Source organism: Phascolarctos cinereus, unplaced genomic scaffold (assembly GCF_003287225.1).
Source record: "Phascolarctos cinereus isolate Bilbo 61053 unplaced genomic scaffold, phaCin_HiC Scaffold_2;HRSCAF=192, whole genome shotgun sequence".
Taxonomy (NCBI): Eukaryota; Metazoa; Chordata; class Mammalia; order Diprotodontia; family Phascolarctidae; genus Phascolarctos; species Phascolarctos cinereus.
Window position 1 is genome coordinate 130,890,001 of NW_027555625.1, and position 27,405 is coordinate 130,917,405.

Below are 27,405 nucleotides of genomic sequence, written 5' to 3' on the forward strand. Positions count from 1 at the left end.
TTTCCTAAAGTTGGGGCCTGAATCATGCCATTACCCTCAGCCTATTGGTTCGCTGTAGCCTCTAGGATCAAACATAAAATCCTCTGTTTGGCTTTCAACCCTTTATAACCCAGTCCCCTCCAGCCTTTCCAGCCTTCTTATACCCAACTCTCTGATACATACTCTTCCATCTAGGGACACTGGCTTCCTGGATGTTTCATGAACAAGACACTCCATCTCTCATCTCTGGACATTTTCTCTGGCTGTCTCTCATGCCTAGAATACTTTCCCTCCTCATCTCTTTCTATTTTGCCTTCCCTGGCTTTCTTTAAGTTCTAACTAAGATCTCACCTTCTACAGGAAGCCTTTTCCAACCCTATTATTTCTAGTGCCTTCTTTCTGTTATTTCCCATTTATTCTGTATATTTATTATTAGTGCATGTATTATTCATATATAACATAACATAATATAATATATAATATATTATTTGTACATAATTATTGTCTCACAGTATAATGTTATTATAAATATGTTTTGTATTGTTATATAACATAATACAATATGACATAATATGATACAACATTCAATATATGATATGGTAACATAGTGAGAACAAAAAGGTCTTTGTACCATTAATAAATACAATTTAAATATTAAAAGCATTGTTTATTTCAGGTTTATTTCATCCTATTTTGTCTATGCTTTATTTATTTTTTTAAATTAAATTTCATTTAAAAAAATTACCCAGCATTTATTTTCTATCTTGCTAATCTCTCTCCCTCCCCCACTCCAACTTTATTGGAAAAGAAAAAGAAAATCCTTGTAACAAAGATATATAGTTAAGCCAAACAAATCCCTGCCTTGGCTGCATTCAAAAATGTATGTCTAATTCTGCATATTTAGTCCATCACCTTTTATGTATGGTTTATAACGGACATGTTGTATTAGTGTAACAAAGACTGTGTGGCTCTAATGCAGATTCTCCATGCAGAAGAGGCTGGGAGTCAGCTACTTCTGGGAAGTTGTCATGATGGTGTAATGGAGGTACCTTGGAAAGGCCCAGGTGCAAGTATAGACATTCTGCAACTACTTGTGGTCTGCTAACCATGTCAGCAGCCTCTTCTACTGGCTGTAGATGCAACATGGGAACTGGGGGTGGCATCAAAAGGTCTTGGCCGATCTGATTCTTTGGCCTTGGGTTCCTTGCATGCCTTGTCTTCTGTTCTTTTGTTTTAGCCAAAGGGATTGGAGACTGCCATCTTGTGAGTTTAGAGTGATCAGGTGTCCTAGCCCCTCAGAAACCTTGGGAGTCGAGTCAATGCTGGGTTTTGTGGCCAGCTCAGTACTGATGCCCTAAGAATTTAGAAGAGAGTTACCTTTGGGACCTAGCTCAGCAGTAGCTGGGATGAGGATTCATCTAGTAGTCCTGCTATGGGGCTTCTCGATGTGAACATGGTGGAACTAATGCAATGTAGAAACTGTGCTAAGTCTAAGCCCAGAAGATTATACCCTGAGATGTTGGGGGATATTTGTACTTGTATTTTTCTTATATCTTTGAAGGGAGAGATTAAGAAAATGTGGAAGGTTCAGCTACACCCCATCCAGAAGTCAAGGGCTCTAGATCATTCCCTCAGTTACAGATAAAGAAGAAATAGTCATAGGAAAGGTGCATGACTTACTCAAGGTCAAACAAAAAGGAGCTGGGGTTGTTTTACTACCCAGCTTTTCTGACTTCATAGTTTTCCATTTGTGCTGACTTTCTTACTTCTAGGATGGGAGCTTTCTTTGTCTTCTTAATGAAAGAACAATCAAACCAAATATGTTTCTTGAGTAAGAAGAAGGCCTTTTAAACTGAGGCCCTGAAAATTGGGTTTTGACTAATGATTAGTTGTTCAGTTATCTTTATTGAGATGGGAAGTAAAATAGTGATGATATTAAGGAGAAGGTATGACTGGTGATGACCCCAATTTCTTTATTCCCCAAACATTTTTTCTTCCTCAAATTTGTGGATTATAGATCAATGGATAATTTCTGAGATTTCAGAGTCTAGGCCTTAGTTAAGATAAGATGACAGGCTTTGGAAATAGCTTTGATATGGAGGGTGATAGATAGTGAGGAATCCAGGATGACTCCTAGGTTGGGAGCCTGATGGACATGGAGGATGGTGTTGCCCTTTACAGTAATGGGGAAGGCAGGAGCAGGGGAGGGTTGGGGGAGGTAATAACGAGTTCTGTTTTGAACATACTAATTTAAAATGTCTACTGGACATCCTGTTTGAGATGTCTGAAAGGCAGCTGGAGATGAGGGATGGGAATGCAGCAGGATAGGAAGATTTGAGAATCATCAGCATAGAGACAGTAATTAAATCTACAGTTGCTGATAAGAACACACAATGAAGTAGTACAGGGAGAGAAGAGAAGAGGGCCCAGGACAGATCCCTGAGGGACATCTATGGTTAGAGAGGCATGTGATCTGGAGGGGAATCCAGCAAAGGAGACTGAAAGGAGCAGTCAGATAGGTAGGGGAACCAGGACAGAGTGGTGTCCAGAAAACCTAGAGAGAAGAGATTAGCAAGGAGGAAAGAGTGATCAACAGTGTTAAAGGCTGCAGAGGGGTCAAGGAGAATGAGGACTGAGAAAAGGCCATTGCATTTGGCAACTAAGAGTAACTTGTCCTAAGTACATTTGAGAAAGAAGAGATCATTTTCTCTTTGGGGACCAGAGAAGGCTTTTGGATGAAGAAACCTTAAAGGGGCCTATAAATGTGACCTATGTGGGATAATACCTGAGCTGGAGTTTTTAGGAATAATGATAATAATAATCATCAAAGCATTTCATGCTTCAAAGTTTGCAAGGCTCCTGACTGTATTCCAGATGTGGGATTGCTTGCACAAGTTCAGAAGAGGGGGTGAGGGTGGGGACAGGCGGGTAGCTCAGAGGGGTAGTATGAAATAAGGCTAGCAATAGAGAACAGAAGCCTTCTCCTTTGGTGGCAGGGAAAAGATGATTTAAAAACAGCCACTTCTGTGGGGGACCTGGATGGCTGTTGAACAGATGCTTCATACAAGGGTGAGCTGAGAGGGTGGTTCTCCACTTGGCAAAAGTAAATTTCTATCTTTGATTGGTCATTGGCAGGGAATGAAGTGAGAACTAAGATGTGGGAGAGACAGTTGGAAAGAGGGAGAATGAAAGTCAATGGAAAGATGGCAAGAGAGAAAAGAAAAGGAGAGAGACACCCAGGGAGAAGAATGAGAGAGGAGGGAGCAGAACAGCTTCCATCAGGAGCTGAGAAGAAAGAGAGCTATTCAACCAGTCTTTGCCACTTAGCTATTGTGGGATCCCAGAAGGGACTCATTAAGACCTGTCACATGGTTCTCCATTGTCTACAGGCAACAATTGGGCCAGACAGTCACACCATGGTGTGTGCTGTCAAAGCAGCAGTCAGCCTGCTGAGCCCAAGCCCCTGGGCCTGGGTGGGGAGCTGTTCCTGGGGTTGCTGAAGTGACCAACCTCCTAGTACACTGTTGGTGGCTGGTGGAAACTGCTGGCACCCAGGGTCATCTGGTGCTGAATTCCAGAGGCTGTCACATCATCGTGGGTGGAGTCTGACAGAGCAGCCCAGCAAATACTCTGATAATGGTTGCTGTAGGCAATTTCTATTTGTAGAGGGTCTGGGGTCAGGAAGAATTGCAGAATCTCAAAGCTGGAAGGGTCCTCAGAGCTATCTAGTCCAACCTGTATCTGAAAAGGAATTTCCTCTATAGGATACCTGATAAGTGCTTCTTCAGCCTATCCTTAAGACATCCTGTGATGAGGAAGTCATAGCTCCCAAGTCAGCCCATTTGACTTTTGACTATGATTGCATAGACATTTTTGTACCGAGCAGTCTATGCAGCTCAGAGTACCAAAAGAGCACGCTCCTCTTAGCTGTCTTCTGGCAAACCATGAATAAAAACATTAGATTTAAGTTGGGGATCTGAGTTTGAAACCTAGCTCTTCTCCATACTACTGGCATAACTCTGGAACAGTTATTTCCCCCCTTTCCGGGTCCTAACTTCCTCATTTGTAAAATAAGGTTGAACTAGGTGATACTTGGAGACAACTAGGTGGTGAAGTAGATGGAACACTGGACCTGGAATAAGGAAGGTCTGAATTTGAATCCTGCCTCAGGCACTTACTGGCTGTGTAGACCTGGGGCAAATCACTAAACCTTTGTCTGCCTCAGTTTCCTCAACTGAAAATAGGTATAATAATAGCTCCTACCTTCCATGATTGTTGTGAGGATCACAAAAGATAATAAGTGCTTAGGATAGTGCCTGGCACATGGGTGGGTGCTTAATAAATACTTGTTTTCTTTCTTTCTAGCTTTAGATCCTATAATCCTAAAAATCTACTCCATTCAGAATACCTCAATAGTGTCAGACTGTTGGAAGGTGAAGCTACTTTCCATAGAACAGGTGAAAATTCTTGGAACAGGCGTCTCCCTTCTATGAGAGGGAGGAGATACCTGTAACTTGTACCCTACTTGTCATCAAGTCACTTGGACAGGGAATACAGATCAATGGAGTTCTTGGGAGTGATGGGGAAACTCCTAGTCGTCTCTGAACATGTCCTTGAATACCCTGATAGCTCCATCATACTACTCAACAGCTCCCCACTTCCTCCCTCCCCTCACCTCCTGCCACCTGCCCATCTGATTACCAACAACTAAAAATTGGGTATCTGATAAATCATTAAGGCCCTAGTGGAAAAACAGCTCTGAACTAGGAATATAAACACCAGGACTGGATCTGTTGCTTGTCGATTGTGATTCTAGTCACATCTGTTTTTCCTCCCACCTCTGTGAGTCTCTGAGGGCTAAAATGATGCCTAGGTCTTGGGCTCCCAGAAACAAGCCTGGGGAGAGTGAAGTAGAGCCTCAGATCAATCACATTTATAGATGTGCAACCTAAACTGTCTCTGTATTATGGGTCGGGGTATGTTGGAGCTGGCTTAGACTGGCTTGGAAAGAAAATTATCAAATTTTCAGTGTGAGCATTTCCACTTAAAAAATTGGCAAAAACTACAGATCAGGGCTTGGTTTATTGTTTTGTTGATTGTTTAGACTTAAGAAAAGTGATGATAAAATGTTAATAATGAAGATTAAACTTAAAAGTATGTCCCGTACTTTTTTGAAGAGCCAATCAGAAAAATTCTTCATTTCTTATTTCTAATATTTAACTTTTTTATTTTCCTTTTTTCTCAGTTATATGTAAAAATTTTTTTAACATTGGTTTTTAATAGATTTTGGATTCCAAATTCTTTCCCTCCTGCTCTCGTCTTCTCCCTCCTTAAGAAGGGAGGCAATTTGATACAGATTATACATCTGCAGTCATGCAAAATGTTTCTATGTTGCAAAATGAAATGCAGACCAAAACAACAAGATAAATAGAGAAAATAAAAATAGTATGCTTCAATTTGCATTCAGACTCCTCAGTTTTTTCACTAGAGGTAGACAGCATTTTTCTTATGAAGTCCTTTGAAATTGTCTTAGATCATTGTGTTGCTGAGAATAACTAAACCATTCACAGTTGATCACTGTACCATCTTGCTGTTACCATGTACAATGGTCAAAAGCCAATCAACATTCACCAGCACCTCCCTGATATGGATCATCACAGATTTGTCTGTCTGGGAGATTAATCCAGTAATCCTGGACAGGTAGCAAACACTGCCACAGTACTTAGTACACCTGGGGGTGCTTCTGTTGGGAGAGAAATTGACACATTACAGTTCCTTTCCTCCTACACTTACTCCCTTCCTGGAAGGTCAGGGCAGCAGGAAAGCATGCAAAAATGCCCACATAAAGACAGACTAGCCTGGATATCCCTATAGTCTGTGTTTCTTCTAATGCACCAGAGGCTTTCTTGTGACAGTTACTTTCTCCCCTAATAAGCCAATTCTGCCCAAAGGGAGCAAGACTGGCAGTAGTCTTACACGCATTTGTAATAGTCATTGCCCTTCCCTTTAAATTCCCTAGCTGGATGTTGTTCTGGGAGGACAGCTCCATCCCTTGTGCCAGGCATTTCCTGGCTTCCCTGGGTGCTGCTGGGTTCCCCTGGTTGCAGTGCTAACAATAAGTGGGATGGACTAGGGCATCTCTAGGTCAACCCTTCCATCTGCAGCCGAGACAAGGGTGAGGTAAGAGAAGCAGCTGCCTTGGGTACGAACCAGAGGCAGCATGTGACCCAAATGAAAATGCAATGAGGGACACCCTTTAATGTGACTTTAATAAGTGCACGTCTTAATGACAGAAAAATCTACTTTCCACTCTCTGTGGCCTGTAGCTATTGGCCCAAAGTCAACCAGCATGGATATCGAAGTGGAGGCTCAAGGCATCTGGTCAAAAATGACCCAAGGTGAAGAGCAATATTCCAATGCCACCAGGGGCCCACCAATCTTCCCTTTCAGCTCTGCCTTGAGCTGTAACATTCTTGTTATTTTTTTAAGACCAATTTTTTAAAAAGTTTAATTAATTTATTTTGAATTATCAACAATCACTTCCATAAGCTTTTGAGTTTAAAATTTTACTCCCCCTTCCTCCCACCATCCTCCCCAAGATAGCACATAATCTGATATAGGCTATACATATACATTCCTATTAAACATATTTTCATATTAGTGATGTTGTAAGTAAGAATTAGAACCAAAGGAGGAACCACAAGAAAGAGGAAACAAAACACAATAGAAGAAAAAAATAGCAAAAAGTATGCTTTGATCTGCATTCAAACTCCATAGTTCTTTCTTTGAATGTGGAGAGCATTTTCCATCACGAGGCCTTTGGAGATATCTTAGATCTGGGAAGGGTTAAGTTTATCAATATTAGTCATTGCACAATGTGGTTGTTACTGTGTACAACGTTCGTCTGGTTCTGCTGACTTCACTCAGCATCAGACCATACAAGTCTTTCCAGGCTTTTCTGAAGTCTGCCTGTTCGTCTTTTCTTAAACACTCTGATTATTTGTCAGGCCTTGAAGGGACGTTAGATAGCTTCAAGTTCTAATCTTTTATATGACAGATGGGAATAAAAAAGCCCAGAGAGCAGAGGTGACTAGTCCAAGGTCACGAAGCTAGTTAGCATCAGAGCTGGGACCTGTAATGACTAGACAAGGAAGCCTCTGGGGTCCCTTCTATTTCTCAATCTACACTCCTAAGTTCCAGGCCAGATCTTCTAATGGTCAGTTTGGTGTTATTCTCTCACAGGGGAGGTGTGAGATAATTTAAGGGACTAGTTGTCATTGTTATGACTAAAGGAATGTATGTTTCTTTCCCCCAAACTTGCAGAGACAAGGCTTGGAAGAGAAAAGGGACAGTGAGCAAGAGAATGGGCCCTCCTCACTCTTCTTCAGACCATCAGTCAATGAGCATTTATTAAGCACTTACCATGTGCTTGGCCCCATGCTAGGTGCTGGAGATACAAAGTAAGTAAAATACTCAAAGAAATGCAAAAACAGAGTTCCTCTACTCATGGATCTCAATGGGGAGACAATATGCAAACAACTAGGTGTATTTTGTAAAATACATACACAGTAAGTAGTAAATAATTTCACAGGGAAGACCCTAGCATGGGGGATTGGGGTTACTGCCAGGAAAGGTCTCCTGTTGAAGGTAGGCTTTGAGATGAGTCTTGAAGGAAGCCAGCATTCACTTTGGGAATGCCAATGAAAAGGCAAGGAGTGAGGAGGTGGAGTATCATGGGCAAGGAATAGGAAGATGGCCAGTGAGACCTGATTGTGGAATACATGGAGGGGAGTAAAGTGTTGGGAGACAGGAGAGGCTAAGAAAGGACCAGGTTGTGGAGGGCTTTAAGAGCCAACTAGAAGATTTTGTATTTGATTCTACAGGTAATAGGTAGTCATAGAAGTTTATTGAGGAGAGGGGAGACATGGTCAGACCTGAGTTTAGGAAAATCACTGAGGCATCTGTGTGAAGGGTAGATTGGAGAAGGAAGAGACTTGAGGCAGGAAGACCCAATTAGGAAGCTAATGAAGGGCATACTAGGTGCAAAGGCATAATTCAAGGTGCTAAAGACAAAAGGAAAACAGACCCTGCACCTACAGATTTTTCATTCTACTGAGGAAATCTGGATAGGAACTTCTTGTTCTTCTTCTTTCTTCTCCATTATTATAGCTGTTTGTCTTTTTTTTTTCTTTTTTTGCTAGGTAGTGGGGGATTAAGTGACTTGCCCAGGGTCACACAGCTAGTAACTGTCAAGTGTCTGAGGCCGGATTTGAACTCAGGTCCTCCTGACTCCAAGGCCAGAGCTCTATCCACCACACCAGCTAGCTGCCCCCTGTTTGTCCTTCCTTCTGAAGAGGACCAATGACAGCACGGGGAGATGTCTTGACTTGTGCATGAATTGGATTTAAGAGAGGTAGAACTGAGCAGTCGTCAGCTTCTCTGTCTCTCTCTGTCTTCCAGAGCCATCGAAGTCCAGTGACAAGACAAAAGTCAACTCGACTGATGATCGCCATGGCATCTTCCATGTCTGACCGATCTCTAGCTGCTCCACAGCACCTACTTCAGCTGCCTTCATAGCTGTGGGAACAAATTCTGCCGGAAGAAGTCTTCAGGTGCTTGGGGTCAGATGTCCCCCTACCTTACCAAAGGGTTTGAGGCCTGTTGGCTACCTTCAGCCTTGTTTAGCCCGTCTGCTGAGACAGTTTTACTGAGACGTGGCCGCCGTCCATGCGGTGGCTTCTTGGTGCCACAGATGGGAGTTGGGTGACAGGCGGACACCAAAAGTGCATGATCAGCCCCGAAAAGGGCTCGACAAGCCCTTACACTAGAGGGGCTAGTCCTCCCTGAATACCCCTTGTGCCCCAATAGGAACTTACAGATCGTTGAATTAATAAAAATTGTCATTGCTCCTATTTCTGTAGTGACTGAGGGTTTACCAATGTGTAAGTGTGAGGTAACAAAGGCCTTCACCTAGGTGGCACCTCTATGGGTGGAAAGAAGGGGGTATGTATGAGAGATGTGAAGGTAGAAACAATAAGACTTGTTTCTACCTTCTTGGAGACAACTGGGTAACTCAGTGGATGGAGTGCTGGAACACCTGAGCTCAAATCCAGCATCAGACATTTGTTTGTTTTGTGACTTTGGCCAGATTACTTAACCTGTCTGCCTTAGTTTCCTCCACTGTAAAATGGGGATGAAAATAACACCTACTGGGGCAGCAAGGTGGTGCAGTGGATACAGCACCGGCCCTGAAGTTGGGAGGACCCGAGTTCAAATCTGGCCTCAGACCAAACACTTCACACTTACTAGCTGTGTGACCCTGGGCAAGTCACTTAACCCCAATTGCTATAAAAAAAATACCACCTATCCCCCAGGGTTGTTACGAGGATCAAGTGAGATATTTGTAAAGTGCTTAGTGCAATACCCAGTACGTAGTAGATACTATCCATATACTGACTATTATTGGTATATGATGATGATGATGATGACGATGATGATGATGAAACATTCTGTATATGAAGTGAGCACAAGCAAGGAGTCTAAGATGATAATGAGATTTTGAGCCTTGGGTGACTGGGAAGACTAGATTCAATTTAATTCAGTAAACATTTATTAGGAACCTTACTATGTGCAAAGGCATTATTTGAGGTGCTGGAGATACAAAGCAAAATATCTTAGGGATCTTTCATTCTTCTAAGGAAATCTGTACAGGAACTTACAGAACATTGCATAAATAAAAATCATCCTTGCTCCTATTTCTGTAGTGCCTGAAGGTTTACAAAAGTGTTTCCATCACAACAGCCCTGGGAGGTAGGCAGTACCAATAAATTTTATAGAAGAGGAAATTGTCAATCAAACGCAGCCATGTCCTTTGGTTTCAGGTCCAGGATTCTTTCCACCAACACTGAACTGCCTTTCTATGACAAAGTGTGAGCCTTCGGTACCATTTATAGAAGGATAAATGGATAGGATAAATGGATACTTCTGTTGGAAAGTTGGAGTGGAACACCTACAGAAGTTCTAAGTTCAGGCCTGCTGAATCAGGAAAATTGTTCCTTGTTTGCTGTAGGGTCCCTCTGAGAAGGCTTTCTAGAAGAGATGGGCCTTCAGAGGCAGTCTGAAGATGATTCTCTTACAATTTAGAAAGCACTCTTGAGGGTCTGCAGAAGAATCAGAGCTGTTAGTCATTACTGAATACAAGAGGCCCCTTCCTTTGGGAAGACCACGAGGCTTGACTGGAGACATTCAAGAACTGGAGCATAGAGCAAGAGAAAGACACTACATTAACCCAATGACTCCCTCACACTATTGTTGAGGCCCACCTTCCTAAGAGCAAGCCTAGGAAAGGGCAGGCAAAATAGGTGACCAGGGACATTGCCAGAGAGCCTTAGGCATGGTGGTCTTCAAGCCAGAGAAGGATAAAAAAAATCCACAATGGTCTTGTGATAGGCTGTTCTCAGTATTTGGTGCGTGGTTACACCAAGCTTTCATTGGCATGCCTGGGTCTGTGCTTTGGGATAGCTCGGGCAGCTCTGGGGTCAATGAAACTCCAGGACTGAGGATGTTCAGGTGTTTTATGGGGAGGTGTAGGGGGGGCCTTGTCAGGTGAGCATAATCCCCAAGACCAGGGGCAGAGTCATTTATATAGCATTTTAAGATTTGCAAAGAGCTTTATAAATATCTCATTTTATAATCATAATAACCCTAAGAGGTAGGAGCCATTATTAGCTCCATTTTACGGATGAGGTAAACAGAGGTTAAGTGACATGTTTAGAGAGGGTCACACAGGTAGTAAGTGTCTAAAGTGAGTTTTGAATTTATGCCTTCCTGACTCCAAGTCCACTCTATCTACTGTCTATTAGCTGCCTCAATCAGCAAGGAGACTGTAAGTTTCTAAACTGAAATAGAAGATCCTAGATGCAGAAAATTCTAGGGAAAAGAAGAAAGGTGATATCAGGTAGGAGGAGGGAGGTATAGACAATTTGTATATTTTGTATAAAATCATCTGCGGTTAAAAAAAAAAAGATTGCCTGCCAAAGGCTAGATTGAACAGAATAGAAGGCATTCTCAAAGCTGTTGAAGGTGAGATGTCAGATGTCCAGTGCTAAAAGAAAATGGTTCCCAGTGGAAACGGAAGCTGCCCAAAGTGGACAACCAAAGACGGTATAGAAGACAAGCTATCTACCCTCAGAGAAGCTCACTTTCTCCATATCCAAGAAGACAGAAGATGGGTAGTGGTCAAAAGAATTAAAGGATTAGACCCATAGAAAACTATTCATAGATCTTTGAGTAAAACTCAAGGATGTTATGGAGGAAAGAGGACTGGATCTAGAATCAGAAGCCTGAGATTCCAGTCTTGGCTTTTTTCTTGTGTATCATTGGGCAAGTCACATCACTGTTCTGGGTCTTCTTGTCCTCATAAATAAAATGAGGGGGATGGATTAGATGATCTCAAAGTCCCCTTCTAGCCTTATTTTTCTCATGTTGGCTTAGTTCTCATATTTCTTTAGTACAATCTCCAGTCAATAAGTGGTGATTTGACAGATGTCTAAGGAATTTTATATTTAAGGAAACTCTAGTCAAGTACAAGTTGGAACCCACTTTAGGCTTTCTCAATCTCTCTCTCTCTTTCTCTCCTTTCCTCCTCCTCCTCCCTCCAACTCTGTGTTTCTCTTTATACTCACGCACACACATACATAGCTATAACTATACACACACACACACACACACACATATACATAGATATACGTACATATATACATACACACACATATACATATATATATATATATATATATATATATATATCCATATATGTATATATAACTAAATTACCAAATAGATACACTAGTAATGGTGGTGGTAGGATGTATGTGGGTAGTGTGTATGTATCTGTACCTCTGTGTATTCACTTAGTAAAAATATTCTTTACTTTACAAAAGGAGTGCTCCTGTAAATAGTCCTCTCACCCTAGAGCTACCTCCATTCTGTGGCCCTCTTTTTCTATTGGTGAATTCCTGGCTTGGATGACCATTCCATGAGGTGCCCAGGCCATACTCACTTGTCTCCTGTCTTAATTCCTCTACTTTTCTACTTTCACACCAGGAGCTTTGCCTCTACTAAGCGATTCTCTCTCCTCATCCCCTCCCCATTTTCAGCTGCTTTTTATGCTATTTGCCTTTCCCCATTAGAATATAAACTCCTTGAAGATAGGGACTTTTTTTGGCTTATATTTAATCACCAACCCTTAGCGCAATGCCTGGCATATAGTAAGCTCTTAATAAATGCTTTTAATAACAACAACAATAATAAACATTGACCTTCCCTACAAAACATGACAGTTTATAAATAATTGCTCTGCATGTAACTTTTTAGGAACATAGCTATTGTGAAAAGTTAAGCATACCTCTGTTATAAAACACTAAAATAAATTTCCTTTTGTTATACCATCTTAGTCATGTATGTATTATTTAATTAAGAAAACAGATTTCCTTCCTATGAAGTGCATAGTAATGCTTTGGACTTCTGGGATGAGGAGAGGGTGAGTTTCCTTGAGGGTAAGTAGCTTGCTTCTTCTTTTCCACGTCCTCTTTCGTTGTCCATTTCTAGCAGCTTTTATATCAGCTGAGGACCAATTTATTTAGCACTGAGGATCTGACATCTCACCTTCGGCAGCTTTGAGAACTCCTCCTGTTGTGTTCAGTCTAGTCCTTGGCAGGCTACCTTAATTTGCATTTTAGCACACTCCTAGCATTTGCCAGCTTATAGCCCCAATCTGGAACACGCTGTGGTTACTCCTGTTGATGTTGACTGTAGATCATAACCCCTTCATGCTTTAGGAGACTGTCTTCAAGAATTGCTGTGGCCAGAAATTTTATTGATGTATCTGGTAGCCAGCTTTCTGGCGACAAGCCACTCAGATTTGCTAGCCTGTGTGGCGGACGACACAGACACACTCTATCACCAGGCTTAACTCTAAACTTTTCCAGATTAATAGGCTATGCAGAGGGTGTTTTCCTTTAGCATAGCATGAGAGAGGCACCTCTCTATCATGATAAAGCACAAAGGGGGATCATAGCCCCAAAGCTGGAGGAGACTTCAAAGTTCACGCAGTCCAACCTTCTTAATTTATAGATGAAAAAAACTATCCTGGGAGGTTAAGTGATTTATCCGATGTCACATAGGTTGTAAGGATCAGAGGTGGGATTTCAACCCTGGGCCCCTTGATTTAAAAGCCTACACTATTCCCAGTGTACTATGCTGTTTCTTGGTCTTAAAAAAGACATTTTAATGATGTAGCTTGGTAATACCTGGTAACGTGGAAAGTGTTTCTGTCTGTTTTGTTGGTATGGCATAGAAAAAGGCTGCCTCAGTTTCCTCATCTGCAAAATGAGCTGGAGAAAGGCTGTTTTTCTGGATCCCACTGGAAAATAAAGCTCACAAAGAGGGACCTAGAATTCCTCAGAGGAGCAAGAATAAGAAGTTCCATAACTAGGGTGGTGCAACTGGGGCTTTGTCTTAGGGTGCTAAAATTTAGATGGGGTGTACTTCAATCTTAGAAAGTGCTTTGGCTAACCATCCCAGTACATCACAGTCCTTAGTTGGTCCCATGCTATGTTCTCCTGCATCCACAACATGACTGTCGCCTAATTTTCCGCCCAAGCCGATGGCTACCATCCCAACACTATTACCTCTCTACTAATGCTGATGGCCTATCCACTACAGGCCATCACTGAGATATTGTCAAGGGACACGACCACTGCTGTGCCTTCTGTGTTGAACCTCCTCCGGAGTTGGAGGATTATCTCTTCTTCCCAATGCAATAGATCATGGATCTTATCCACAATGGCACTTTTCATCTCAGGGGACAACCTCAGAACACTGGGGACTTGGGTCAGCATCTCTGGAGTATGGGCTGCCCTTCATTTAGCATAACTGTACAAGACTGGGGTGAACTTTGACAGTCAGAGACTCACATGAAAGCCACCCATGGTACAATGAAGATGAAGGCAGGTCTACACCTGGCACACTTCAAGTGAACTTCTTCTCTGATTGGCTCTTCTTATTCCTCTCTCTGGTGTTGGCTTCTTAGCAGCTGCCTCTGGGTGTCCCCATCTCTGTCCCTTCAGTCCAACGTATTTTGTGCCACATATCCAGGGGATCAGAATTACTAGTCTAGAATGAGGAATGAGAAACCTTGATAAAGAATGATCTAGGACAGAATAGCAAGTGTCACAGAAAATTCTGATCTCTTTAATTTTGCCTCATCATCAACAATAACAATAGCTCATACCTCCACAGTTCTTGAAAGCTTACCAAGCTCTTCCCTCACAACAATAGGGGGAGGTAGTTAGTAGAAATATGATTATTCCCACTTTATAGATATAAACTGAGGCTCAGCAAGCTTAAGTAATAATGCCACACAACTAGTAAGTGGAAGAGGGGGAACTCCAGTTCAGTTCAGATTTAATATTCTTTATAGCTCTCTAAGGAGGTTCATACCATTTATTCTTCAATCCCCAGTGCTGGTTCTTACTCTATTCAATGGGCTCTTATTATTGTGGATATAACCTTATTTGTGTCCCCCAGGATAATGATGTAGAGGAGACCTTTTAAATCCATGAGTAGTGTCTACACCTTAGTGGAAGCAGTGAGAACAATCTATTTGCTACATTCCTTTCTTTAGCCAGAGTTGACAGACCCATTTGCGAAATGGTGATTCTTTTTCTTTATCTATTGATGCTAAGTCAGGGGTTCTTAACTTGGGGTCCGTGGACCTCCAAGTAGGTTGTAGGTAGATTTCACGGGGTCTGTGAATTGATTTAGATTTATAATATTCTATTTTATTTTTATATGTGAATATACACAAAATATGCATATATATTTTGATAATCATTTCAACATAAGTTGTTTCCTTTATCATATCATGCATCTTATTTTATGCATTTAAAAACATGATTCTGAGGAGGGGTGCACAGGCTTCACCAGGCGTCTTGGGGTTGGGGAAGCACCCTTTGCTGCTTCTCCCTCTGAGCCTCCCAGCATTTCCTTGGCTTCCAGGCTGTAGCTTCTCTTATTCCTGGATCTTCTGGGTCCTGCCCACTGGCTGGCCATACGAATCTGAAAGGAAGGCATAATTGCACCTTCCCTGTTCTTCGTCCATTGTTGGTACTCAACTCCCGATCCACTGAGAGACTCAAACGCGGGCAAATGGAATTGTTTGCTCTTTCCCTTCCCCCAATTACTAAGAAGAATTGTTTTCTGGGGCTGCCGTGGGGGTCACTGCCCGCCTGCCTGACTGCCTAGAGAGAGGAGTGTTCTTGTCCTCATGTCAGCCTCGCTTCCTGTCTAGACAGCTCCGAGGAGCCCGCTGTATTTAGCATGGGGAGGTTGCCGCCAGTGTCGCTGAAACCACGCAGCTTTGGCGTTACCTGACGGCTGCTTCTTCCTCATTGAGGCTGGGGGTGGGGGGTGGGGTGGGGCATGGTCCTAAAATGAGGATCATTGCTTTGAAAGGATACAAGGAGGAGGAGGAAACCCACACTTGCTGCCTGCTACCCAAGGACCTTTTCTGTTTCTATTCACTCTCTCTCCCTTTTTCTTACTAACACCTTAAAGGATGGGTTGTCAAGGCAACTTCTCCATAGGATGCAGCATCCGTTGCATCAGTGATACTAATTCACAGATACTAATTCCCTGTTCTTCAGATTGTGTGATGTAGTGGAAAGGATACTGAATTTGAAGTCAAGGGATTTGGGTTCAAATCTCAGTTCTTGTAGTTTATGCTCCTGTTCCCTTGACAAATTACTTCACCTTTTCGGCCTTCGGTTTTTTGTTTTTTGTTTTTTTGGTTCAGTCCTTTGAGTTATATCCAACACTTTGTGACTCCATTTAGGGTTTTCTTGGCAAACATACTGGAGTGGTTTGCCATTTCCTTCTCCAGCTCTTTTTACACATGAGGAAACTGAGGCAAACAGGTTAAGTGACTTGTCCAGGGTCACACAGTTAGTAAGTGGCTGAGGCTAGATTTGAACTCACAAAGATGAGTCTTCCTGACTCCAGTCCCGGTACACTGCTAATTCATATTGGATTGCAGTTCACTAAAATCCTGAGACCTTTTTTCAGAGAAATGACTGTCCAATAAGGCCTTTCCCATTATGAACTTTTGAAGTTGATTTTTTGAACTAATGTGTAAGATTTTACATTTATCCCTATTGAATTTCATCTTTGATTCTAGATAATTTGCAAACCATACCAGGAGCTGAAAGTAATTATTAAATTTGAAGCCTCTTAAAATCTGCAGGTCTTAGGGGACTGCAAGCTCAACATAAGGCCATGGCACTCTGAACACATTAGGAGAGTAATAAATATTTGTTGAATGGGTAAATGAATGAATGCTGAATGTAATGAAGGAGCAGGTTGAAACGGAAGCCAAAAAAGCTAGCATAATCTTAGGCTACATTAGAAAGAACATAATGTCCAGAACAAGGTGTAGGGGGAGGGGGAGGACAGGGTCATAGCCATGTTGTGTTCTGCTGTGGTCAGACCACATCTGGAAAACTGGCTTCACTTTTGGATGCTGTGTTTTAGGAAGGATATTAAGAGGCTGAAGTCTTTTGACTAGATTGTTAAGGGGACTGAAGACAATATCACATGAGAATCAGGATAAGTGGAAGGAAGTGGGAATATTTTGTCCTGGAGGATAGTTGGGAAGATACAATAGTTGTCTTCAAGTATTTAAAGGTCTATCATAATAGCAGAGACATTAGATTTGTTTTGTTTTGTCCTGTGGGGCAAAACTGGGAGCAATTCATGGATTTTATAAGAAAGCAGATTTTGGCTAATATACGGAAAGAACTTTCTAACAGTTAGGAGTTGTTCAAAAATATAATGAGTTACCTAATAAGGGGCAGCTATGTGGTACAATGGATAGAACTCTAGGCTTGGAATCAGGAAGACTCATCTTTATGAGTTCAACTCTGGCCTCAGACACTTACTAGCTATGTGGCCCTCTCTTAACTCTGTTTGCCTCAGTTTCTTTATCTATAAAATGAGCTGGGGAAGAAAATGGCAAACCACTCTAGTATCTTTGCCAAGAAAACCCCAAATGGGGTCACAAAGAGGTGGACATGACTGAAATGACTGATCAACAACAAAACCTAATGAGGTAATAAGCTCCCTGTTGCTGGAAGTCTTCAAGAGAAGGTGGAAGACCATTTGTCTGAGATGTCAAGGGGTTTCCCATCCAGGTAAGACTTAAACTAGATGACCTTTGTGGTCCCTTCCAACTCTGAGATCCTGTGATTCTGAATATAGTATGCTGTATCCCAATCAGAATGAAAACTCACAGCAATGGCTCTAGCACTAGCCCCACAAGGATTTTAACACTTAGCCTCTCCATTCGTGGTATACGACCATAGAGCCCCCAGCTGCAACAACTGACCTCACTGAATATGGGAATCGACATGAAGATCAATCAATTAACATCTGTTGAGCACCCAGGATGTATAGGGTCCAGTGGTTGATACAGAGGTGAATTGGACACAATCCCTGCCTTTTATCATTTTATGGTCTGGTTAGGAGAAAAGACATAACACATCAAAATAAAAAACACAAAAGTACAAGAGATCTTATCAAGGATATGAGTAAGTGCCAAGAGAGGAGTTGTGATATTAAGTACTTTAGCGGTTTAGAGGAAGGAGATATCACTGTGGACTGGGGTGGCCAGGGAGAAGATGAGACTTACATTGGTCTCAAAGGTTGGGTAGAGTTTGAATGAGCAGCAAGGAGCAAATAAGACATTCCAAATGGAAGACATATTCACCTCCAAGCTTCTCTCAGTTCAGGTCACATCATATACATGGAACGTCCTATCACCAACTCCTTCAAGGACCAGCTATAGCACTTATTTTAATTGCCACCCGTTTTGCATTCATTCATCTATTCATCAAGCACTTATAAGGGCAGCTAGGTGGTACAATGTACAGACTACTGAGTCTGAAGTTAGAAGACCTGAGTTCAAATCCAGTCTCAGACACTCACTACCTGTGTAACACTGGGCAGGTCATTTAACCTCTGTTTGTCTCAGTTTCCTCATCTGTAAAATAAATATTAAAACAATAGCATCTATCTCCCAGGGATTTTATGAGGATCAATTTAAGTAATATTTGTAAATTGCTTTGCAAACTTTAAAGCATTATACAAATGATAACTGTGATGATGATGATGATGCGCTTAAACAGTAAGACTGATGCAATGGTGGGAGGATAAGGACCCTGCTCACAAAGAGCTTTGGGATCCAAGAGGGGACATAGACATTTCTCTCAATTCCATTTTTTTCTATGCGCCACTCTTCCTCCCTGCAGACTGGTATCTACTGAATACAATTATAGCCCCAACCTGACTTAGGTTTAATGAATTGCTTTGAATCTTCTCCAGTGCCCGGAACAATGCTTTGCCCAAGTAAGTGCTTAATAAGTGTTTGTTGAATGAATGTTGGATTTGGCAAAAAAATTCACCCGGTAGCCTACAATTCTGATGAGGAACTTCTCACACTTAAATATAACAAACAGATAAATAAAAGAAATTGTGGCAAATGCCTAAGAGTAATTTGACACAGAGCACCATGAGAATTGAAGGGAGGGGGCCGACTTCAGGCTTGGCCATCCAGAAGGCTTTATGGAGGAGTTGGCATTTGAGCTGGACCTTGAAGGATGGGAGAATATAGAGATGGTAAAGGTAGCCATATTGGACAATTCCCTTCCCCTGCATATTTCTCCTGTGTAAAATAAGGGCGTTGGGATAGATCATCTCTAAGGCCCCTTCTGGCCCTAACATTCTTGCCTGTACTATTGCAATAGCCTTCTAATTGGTCTCTCTCTCCAATCCACACATCTGCTAAAGTATTTTTCATAAAGTGCAAGTCCAGCCATGTCACTCCCTTGTTCAATAAACTCTAATGGCTCCATATTATCTCAAGAATCAAATATTAGCTCCTCTATTTAGCTTTTGAAGCCCTTCACAACCTGGCCCCAACCTCCCTTTCCAGTCTTACCATACTTAACTCCCATTCTCCCATTCTCCCATTTGGCTGAACCTCCTCCTTGCTATTCTTCACCCACTACACCTCATCAAGGTGTTCTCCCTTGCTTTCATGTCATTCATAAAATCTGTCTCCTGGAAAGGTGTTACACTACCATCCTTGCTGCTAGGCCAAGAAAGGGCAAACGCACCAACTGCGTTTCAGAGGGAACTGCAGCTATGTGGGGGCACACTGCAGATCCCTTATTTCAGGGCTTCCCAACCATTTTCAGTCCCTGGGCTTTTATTAAGCCTCACACCCTCATTCATTATGAAAGGAAATTGATTTTAGACTTTACCTTGCACATACACATAAAGAATAAAATTAGAGATTAATTTCATTAGAGTAACATAGTCATTTGTCAAATATTCCCTGTGCCCTCTTGTTTAGCTTCTCATACCCCACTAAAGGTTCACGTGCTCCTAGTTTGGCACCCCTATCTTCCTGTGAAACTCTCCCTCTCCCAAAGGTGTTCTTCCTTCCCCAACAGATCATAAGAATTAGAAGGGGCCTCAAGAAATTTGCAGTAGAATGGAAAGATGATATTTGTAACTCATGAGAACTTTGTCAGTATTAGGGTAGTTGAAGGAAAAAAATTGTATGTATGTATATATAGAGAGATAGACAGAGGGCACAGGGTGAGTTGAAGATTAAGGGGTCACATCTGGAGAATAAAATTAAGGGATGAGAGAGGATGATACTCAGAGAAGAAAGGGAGAGGTAGAATGGGGTAAATTATCTCACAAAAAAAAACAGAAAAGAAAAGTCTCTCACAGTGGAGGGGAAACAGGGGAAGGTGAGAGGGAATGAGGGAATCTTATTCTCATAGGATTTGGCTTAAGGAGAGAATAACATACACACTCAATTGGGTACGGGAATCTGTCTTACCCTACAGGAAAATAGGGGGAGAAGGGGACAAGAGAGCAGGGGGGTGATAGAGAGGAGGGCAGATTGGGAAAGAGGGTAATCAGAAGCAAATACTTCTGAGGAGGGACAGGGTCAAAAGAAAGAATAGATTAAATGGGAGGGCAGGATAGGATTAAGGGAAATAGAGTTAGTTTTTCACAACATGTCTACTAAGAAAGTGTTTTGCATAACTGCACATGTACAACCTATATTGAGTTGCTTGCCTTTTCAATGAGGTGGGTGGGGAGGGAGGAAGGGAGAAAATTTGGAACTCAAAGTTTTAAAAACACATGTTTTAAAAAAAATGTTTTCACATGCAACTGGGAAATAAGAAATACAGGAAATGGGGTACAGAAGTCTATCCTGTTCTACAGGAAAATAGAAGGGGAAGGGGATAAGAGAAGGGAGGGGGGAGAGATAGAAGAGTAGGCAGACCAGGGGAAGGGTATTCAGAATGCATGCCATCTTGGGGTGGGGGGAGGGGTGAGAAATTGGGAACTCAAAAACTTGTGGAAGTGAATATTGAAAACTAAAAATAAATAAATTTATATTAATATTGAAAAAAAAATAAAATTGCAGTAAAGAGAACTCCCTGTTTTTTGTATTGGCTGTTCCCCCATGCCTGGAACCCTTTCCCTATTCCCTTCTGCCTCTTAGTTCTCCTGGCTTCCTTCAAAAATCAGCTTAAATCCTGCCTTCTTTAGGAGACCTCTCTTGCTCTATCTTCCCCCCATCTCACTCTACCCTAATGATAGTACCTATGCTCTGAGACTGCTAGCTCCTTGAGGGTTGGGACCATGATCGTAATAAGGGTTTAATAAATGCTCATTGACTGACCCACTGACTGAAACTGAGGTCCAGATAACGTCACTTATCCAAGGTCATACAGGTAAGTCAGCAGCAGAGCTATGATGCAAACACAGGTCCTCTAGTTCTAAATCTACACCTTTCACTTCACCTGCTGCCTCCTGGGAAAGAGTTAAGCTCTCAGGAATTATTGCCCACCTGAGAAAGCTCTGTGTTATAGACTCACTTTGATGGATATTTGCACAAATGGCCAACATTCTCCTATCCAGAGCCTTACCTCTTCAATTACTCTATGAATCATGTCTTCTTGGATCAGATGTTATCCTGTGGGATCCTATGGGTCAAATGAGATAATATTTGAGAGAGCTTGGTACTCTATAGTAGGTGCTATGGAAAGCTAGTTCTCTTCTCTTCCTCCCTTCCTTTCTGTTTCTTCTGAAGTGGGCTTGGAGCCATCTTTATAAGGTATCCAGTTTCTCTTGGCAGCTGGCCGCTCCAGAATATGGCTCTGGAAATCTGGAGGCAGATCTGATTGTAGAAGTTGCCCCTCCATTGCCCATGCTAAAGATCAGGCACTGCTAATGAGGGCTGGACCAGCCTTCAAGACTGTGGAGGTGGTTGCAGACTCTACCAGCTTAAGCTCGAAGTCAACTGAGCTGCTCAGGTTCAACAAGGGAGGGAGATGAATCTACGATCAGGCTCCAGCGGAGAAGAAACCGCTGACTCAGACACCAGGCTCTGCATGGGTGATGGATGATGGATTTCCAAATGAAATTTAATAGAAATTCCATGCATAATACATCTTTATGGGAGCTAATTTCAATTTGCATGCCATTAGGCTGCTATTCTCTCAGAGGCCTAGCAGCTCAACCTGAAGGCAGAGAAGACTTCCTTCTTCACAGAATACAGGAACAGCAGCTTTGCCAGCAGGATACAGTTTGGAGAGGTCCTATCCTGAACATTTTATTAGAATCTCAGTTATGCTGTGAGGTAGGTACCCTGGCTCCTATTTTATAGGGAGAGAAACTGAGGCTAGGGAATTAAAGTGCCCATGGTCATACAGCTGTTAAGTGTCAGGGATAGGATCTGAACCCAGGTCTTCCTGCTCAGCATTTTATGTGCTGTGCCACACTGATTCGAAATATTTCTTACTAGCTGTGTGACCCTGGGCAAGTCACATAATCATTCTGGATCTCAGATTCCTCACCTATTAATGAAGAGGGTGGACTAAGTAACATCTCTTCTAGCTCTAAATCCTTTAAATTGGGGAATGTAATCTGAGAACTCTAGTCATGTTCTTTTAGGAGAGAAGAGAAAACCTGGAGAGTGAGAGGGTCTGGGGGTGACGTGGAGTCCTGGACATTTTAAAGGCAGGGAAACTTGAAGCTGAGAGGAGAGAGTTCTGACTGAGGAAGGACGCAGGAGAATAAAATTCAACACCTCCATAAAATGGAATAATGTTAGCTAAGCAGAGCAGGCAAATTCTCAACAAGCTGATGCTTTTTTTTCCTCCTCTTTTGGATGGTAATTACAATTTTAAAACATTGATCGCTTTTGTTCTAATTTCTTTCAGCACTCACCCTCACAGTCAAGGATTGACGATTTCTTTGGGGTGGGAAATTCCTCCACCAATGTAAATGTGATAGGACCAGTGTCTACCAGCAGGTCTCGCAACGCCCTTGGCCAACGTGAATTAGGCTAGATTTTCCCTAAGGACCATAAAGCTGGGACTTGATTAACCCCTGCTCAGGCTGGGGCCTCCCTTGATGCTGTTTCTGGTGGCCTCTGGGTACATGTTGTGGCTTCCTGGTCACCTAGGGGTATAAAAGGTCCACCCACACGTCAGTGGGTTTTAGATTTGGTAGATGTCCCAGAGACAACAGCTCGCTCTGCGAAACAGACATGCTCCCAGATGGCATTGGAGAGAGGAGGAGGTCTGTGTACAGGATCTAAGAGGGCCATTGTCAGTCAGGCCTGGCTCCAACAGTAGGCCACAGCTCTGCACGACTTAATAGAACAGTAGACAAATCTTACAGAGGTGCCTGAGGCTCTGAGAGATTAAGTGATTTGCCTGCGGTTTACCGGTATAGTAAGAACGCACGTTTTTGATGCTCCTGAGTATGCCATCCACCACATGATGTCGCCTCGTATGAAAAACAGCAAGCATCAACTTATAAGACCACATATAGCCAATTTATTAATCATAATAATAGCTAGTATTTACATAGCACTTTAAAGTTTGCAAAGTGCTTTGCAAAAAGTATCTCTTTTGATCTTCAAAACAACTCTGGGAGGCAGGTGCCGTTTTATCCCCATTTGACAGATAAGGAAATTGAGGCAGGTAGAGGTTAAGTGACTTGCCCAGGGTCACACAGCTAGTAAATGTCTGGGGCAGGATTTGAACTCAGGGCTTTCTGACTCCAAGTCTTGCTACCTAGTTAAATTAATAAGAGCAAAAAGCCAAAATAACAAAATGCCAAGGGGAATCAACCCAAGAAGGAAAAAAAAAACTCAAAACAATTAAACAAAAACAAGACAAAAGCTGGCTAGGAATGATGCAAATATACCCTTCTATTATTTAAAGGTTGTTAAAATATTAAATGACTACGTCTATTAACGTGAGCAAGTCAGTACCGTGGTCTCTATTGTATTTACTGTGAGCTTTGCTTCTGTTTGATATCTCCTTCATATACATAGTTGTACTCATCCTGGTGGTGTGGTAGGCAGAGTGCTGGGACTGGGGTCAGGAAAATCAGAGTTCAAATCTAGCCCCACACACTAGCTGTATGACCCTGGGCAAGGCACTTAGCTTCTGCCTCAACTGTAAAATGGGGATAATAATAGCTCCTACCTCTCAGGACTGTTGGGTGATCAGATGAGCTTAAAACTGAAATACACTTAGCCACAGTGTCTGAACATGGTAAGCACTATGTTTTTACTATATAAATTTTGCTATATTTATATGTAAATGTTAGCTATCATTATTATTATCAGTCAGAGCATATATCATTCTTTTGGTTATTTTTTTTCTCACTCTGGAGCACTTTGTTTGTCTTTCCATATTTCTGTGCATTCTTCATTATTATTCCCAGCAACGCAGTCTGCTCCTTCAGTGTTCCTGTATCACAGGGGATTTAGCCATTTCCCATTGTTGGCACATCATTTGCTTCAAATTTTCTGCTGTTGCAAATAGTTCTGCTATGAGTATTTTTGTTAGGATAGGTTCTTTCTTGCCATTAATAGCCATCTTGGGGAACAGACCTCAACATGGTTTTCTGGGTCAAAGGGACGTGAATGTTTTTTGTAACTTTCACGGTATAGTTTCATATTGCTGTCTAAGATGGGAGAAGTAATTTATAGCTGTGCTGGCTGTGAATTAGTATTATATAGAGTTTCTAGGGGGTGAGGCGGGGCATGGTCCCACTTCTCCTTCCTCATTTTCTCTTAAAATGACAAAAAAAGAGGACAGGATAAACCACGGGCCACAGGCCAAACTGACCAGCCCTCTGAAGTAGCAGCCTCGTACTCCCATGGAGCTCCTAGGCTGGTGTTTCCAAATGCGCCTCTGAACCAAAATGAGAGCACAGCACTAGACACTAAGGGGCCCAAAATAGAACTGCTCATTTGAGGGAGAATACCATCCCCTTAGAACTAGGTGTGAGCTCCTCTCTCCACTATAGACTATTCCTATTTTGACCCAAGTCATGGCAGGTTGCCAAACCTTTCCTGTCTCTTCTGCTACCTCTTTGCTAATCTGATCTGAGGTTGCAGACAGGGCTTATGGACCCCAGTAGGGCCCTCCCTGTGGCTATTTGGATTGGCATGCTATAAACATAGCCTGCTAAATAACCCCTCACCGGTCCAAGGGAGGGTGGCGCAGGACTGTGTTTAGGTGACTCAGAACCAGGGGAAGGATGATTTCTGAATGTGTGTACATAGGAGAATGAGGTATGCGTATATTTTTGTGTGACTATGCCTGGGCGGTGATGTTGATAGACTAGTGGCTAAGTCTCCTGACAGGTTTATGCACGAATGAGGTAGACAGTGGACAACTCTCTGGTGAATACGAGGTGAACCTTCACTAAACTTCTTCTGATGCTTCTTTGCATCATTGGGGAGTGATCCAGGATTCCCAAGGGATGCACAAGCTATGGCAGGTCCTACTAAGCTGGAAGGGATTCAAGGACAGAACCAGTGACGGATTGATTGTGTGGCTCTCACGTGAGGACCAACAATTAACAAGCATCTATTAGGCACCTATTCTATGCCGTGCTAGGTCCTGCAAAGAATGATGCATTCTAATGAGGGGAAACAACAAGTAGATTTCTGAATATATACCGAATAACTGCAAATCAAATAAATGTAACAGTAGTGAAATACTGGGAGGGGGTAGGGTTGGGGAGAGTGAATGCCATATAACTATTTTGCTGTTGTTCAGTTGTTTCAGTTGTGTCCAACTCTTCGTGACCCCATTTGGGGTTTTCTTGGCAAAGATATTGGAGTGGTTTGCCATTTTTTTCTCTGGCTCATTTGACAGATAAGGAAACTGAGGCAAACAGGATGAAGCGATTTACACAGGATCATACAGCTAGTAAGTGTCTGAGGCCAGATTTGAACTCAGGAGATGAGTCTTCCTGACTCCTGGCCCGGCACTCTATATGCTGCTCCCCCTAAGTGCCCCATATAACTATTATGTAATAGTTATGTAGTAATATACATATAGTAGTAAAATCATAGTTAATAAAAATAGTTTTAAATAGTTAATAAAAGTGTTTAAATAGCAGAGTAATTTGGGAGAGCACTATGTAACTATAATATGATCATTACAAAATAGTGTATATATGTAGTATACCATACAGATATAGTAGCTAATAACAGAGTAGTTTGGGAGAGCACTATATGACTACTATATAGTAGTATACATATAGTACCTTGCAGATATGGTAGCTAGCACCAGGGGAGTTTGGAAGAGAGAGCACCTGCAACAGGGGAGCAGGAATGGGAGAATCAGGAAAGGCTGCAGGTGGAAGGTGGTGTTTCAGCTCTGTCTTGAAGGAAGAGCAGGACTCTAATAGGCAGAGGTGAGGAGCGAGTGCATTCCAGGCATGAGGAGAAGGCACAGAGACAGTAAGATTTCTGCTTTTTCCTTTTGGCTGTCTGAGTAATTCAGGCAAAAGCAAGTCCAGTTTGGGGGCTTGAATTACTTAAATAATTCTGGTTGTGCTGACCTGGCTGGAAGTAAGGAGGTACATTATCTGTCAGGCAATATGTTTGTCCTTAGTATAGATCAAGCTGGACAGAGACCAGAAGAGGGGTGAGCAGACTAACTGAGTGACCTTGGACAGGTTGTGGAACCGCTCTGTTCTTGTTTTCTTATCCATAAAATGTCACTGAAACCTGCACTTGGCTCCCTCACAGTGTTGTTGGGAGGATAAAGTGAGAGAATAGATGTAAAAGCATAAATTATATAAAATGAGATAATAGATATGAACTTGCTTTGAAAGGAACAATGCTGTACTTTGAAAATCTAAGGTACAATATCAGCATACATTTATAACTCAGACAAATCTGTTGTCAACTCATTAAAACAGTACAGGCCATACTGGCCAAGTACGTGACAATAGTCTATAGCTGGGCTAGGATCATAGATGGAGAGGTCAGATAAGATCCAGGTGGTAGGACTATAGCTGCACAGAATTTAGAGCAGGGTGGGACCTATTGGTCACCTCGTCCAACATTATTATTTTACAGAGAAGAAAAGAGGCTTATATGACTTGCCCAAGGTCACTTAACCAGGAAGGATCAGAGCTTGAATTCAAACTCAGGATCCAGTGCTCTTTCCAGTAAAGTAAGTACTAAATAGACCATCTTCCGATTTGATGTCAAAGACCCTTAGCATTTCAGTTCGCTGAGATGAATGTCTTGCCTTAGTTTCCACATCTGTTTTACCTATCCTAAAGAACTACTTTCTGAGTTATTTATTTTATTATATATGGGTTTTGCAATTATAGGATCATATAGATTAGAACTGGAAGGGAGCTTAGAGATCTAATCCAACTCCTTTCCTTTTACGGATGAAGCCACTGAGACCCAGTCTCAGCGACTGCCCCAAGGTCACAGCTAAGAGCCAAACCAGGATTCTAACTCAGGTGCTCTGACTCTAAAGTTGGTGGTTTTTTCCCAATGCATTGAATTCCATTGCATGTATACTTCGCGGTACAATACCATGGATTTACTACGACTTATGACCCTTCCCTTTTCCACCAGCAAGTGTTAGGTTTTAATTAGGTTTCACCTCTCCTATTTGTCCTCTCTTGTGACCCTACTCCCTCTAGCAAGACCTGAAACTTGGCTTACCCATTGAAGAAAAACATAGGGTCATGGGGGAGGGACGGAATGGTAGTGTGGCATAACACAATTTGTATTGACAAGTTCCTCTGCATTGTTCATTTTACCCAGCAAGTAGAGTGTTTGCTCAGTTGGCTGATGACATCGTGGAGGTTATTTATTTTGTAGATCATTCCCTACCTTGGGTTTATCATGTGTCATGAGTTCCCTTACATTTAAGGTCAAGAAAACATAGGTGAAAAATTCTGTAAACCTTAAAATGCTATATAAATATCAGTCATTAT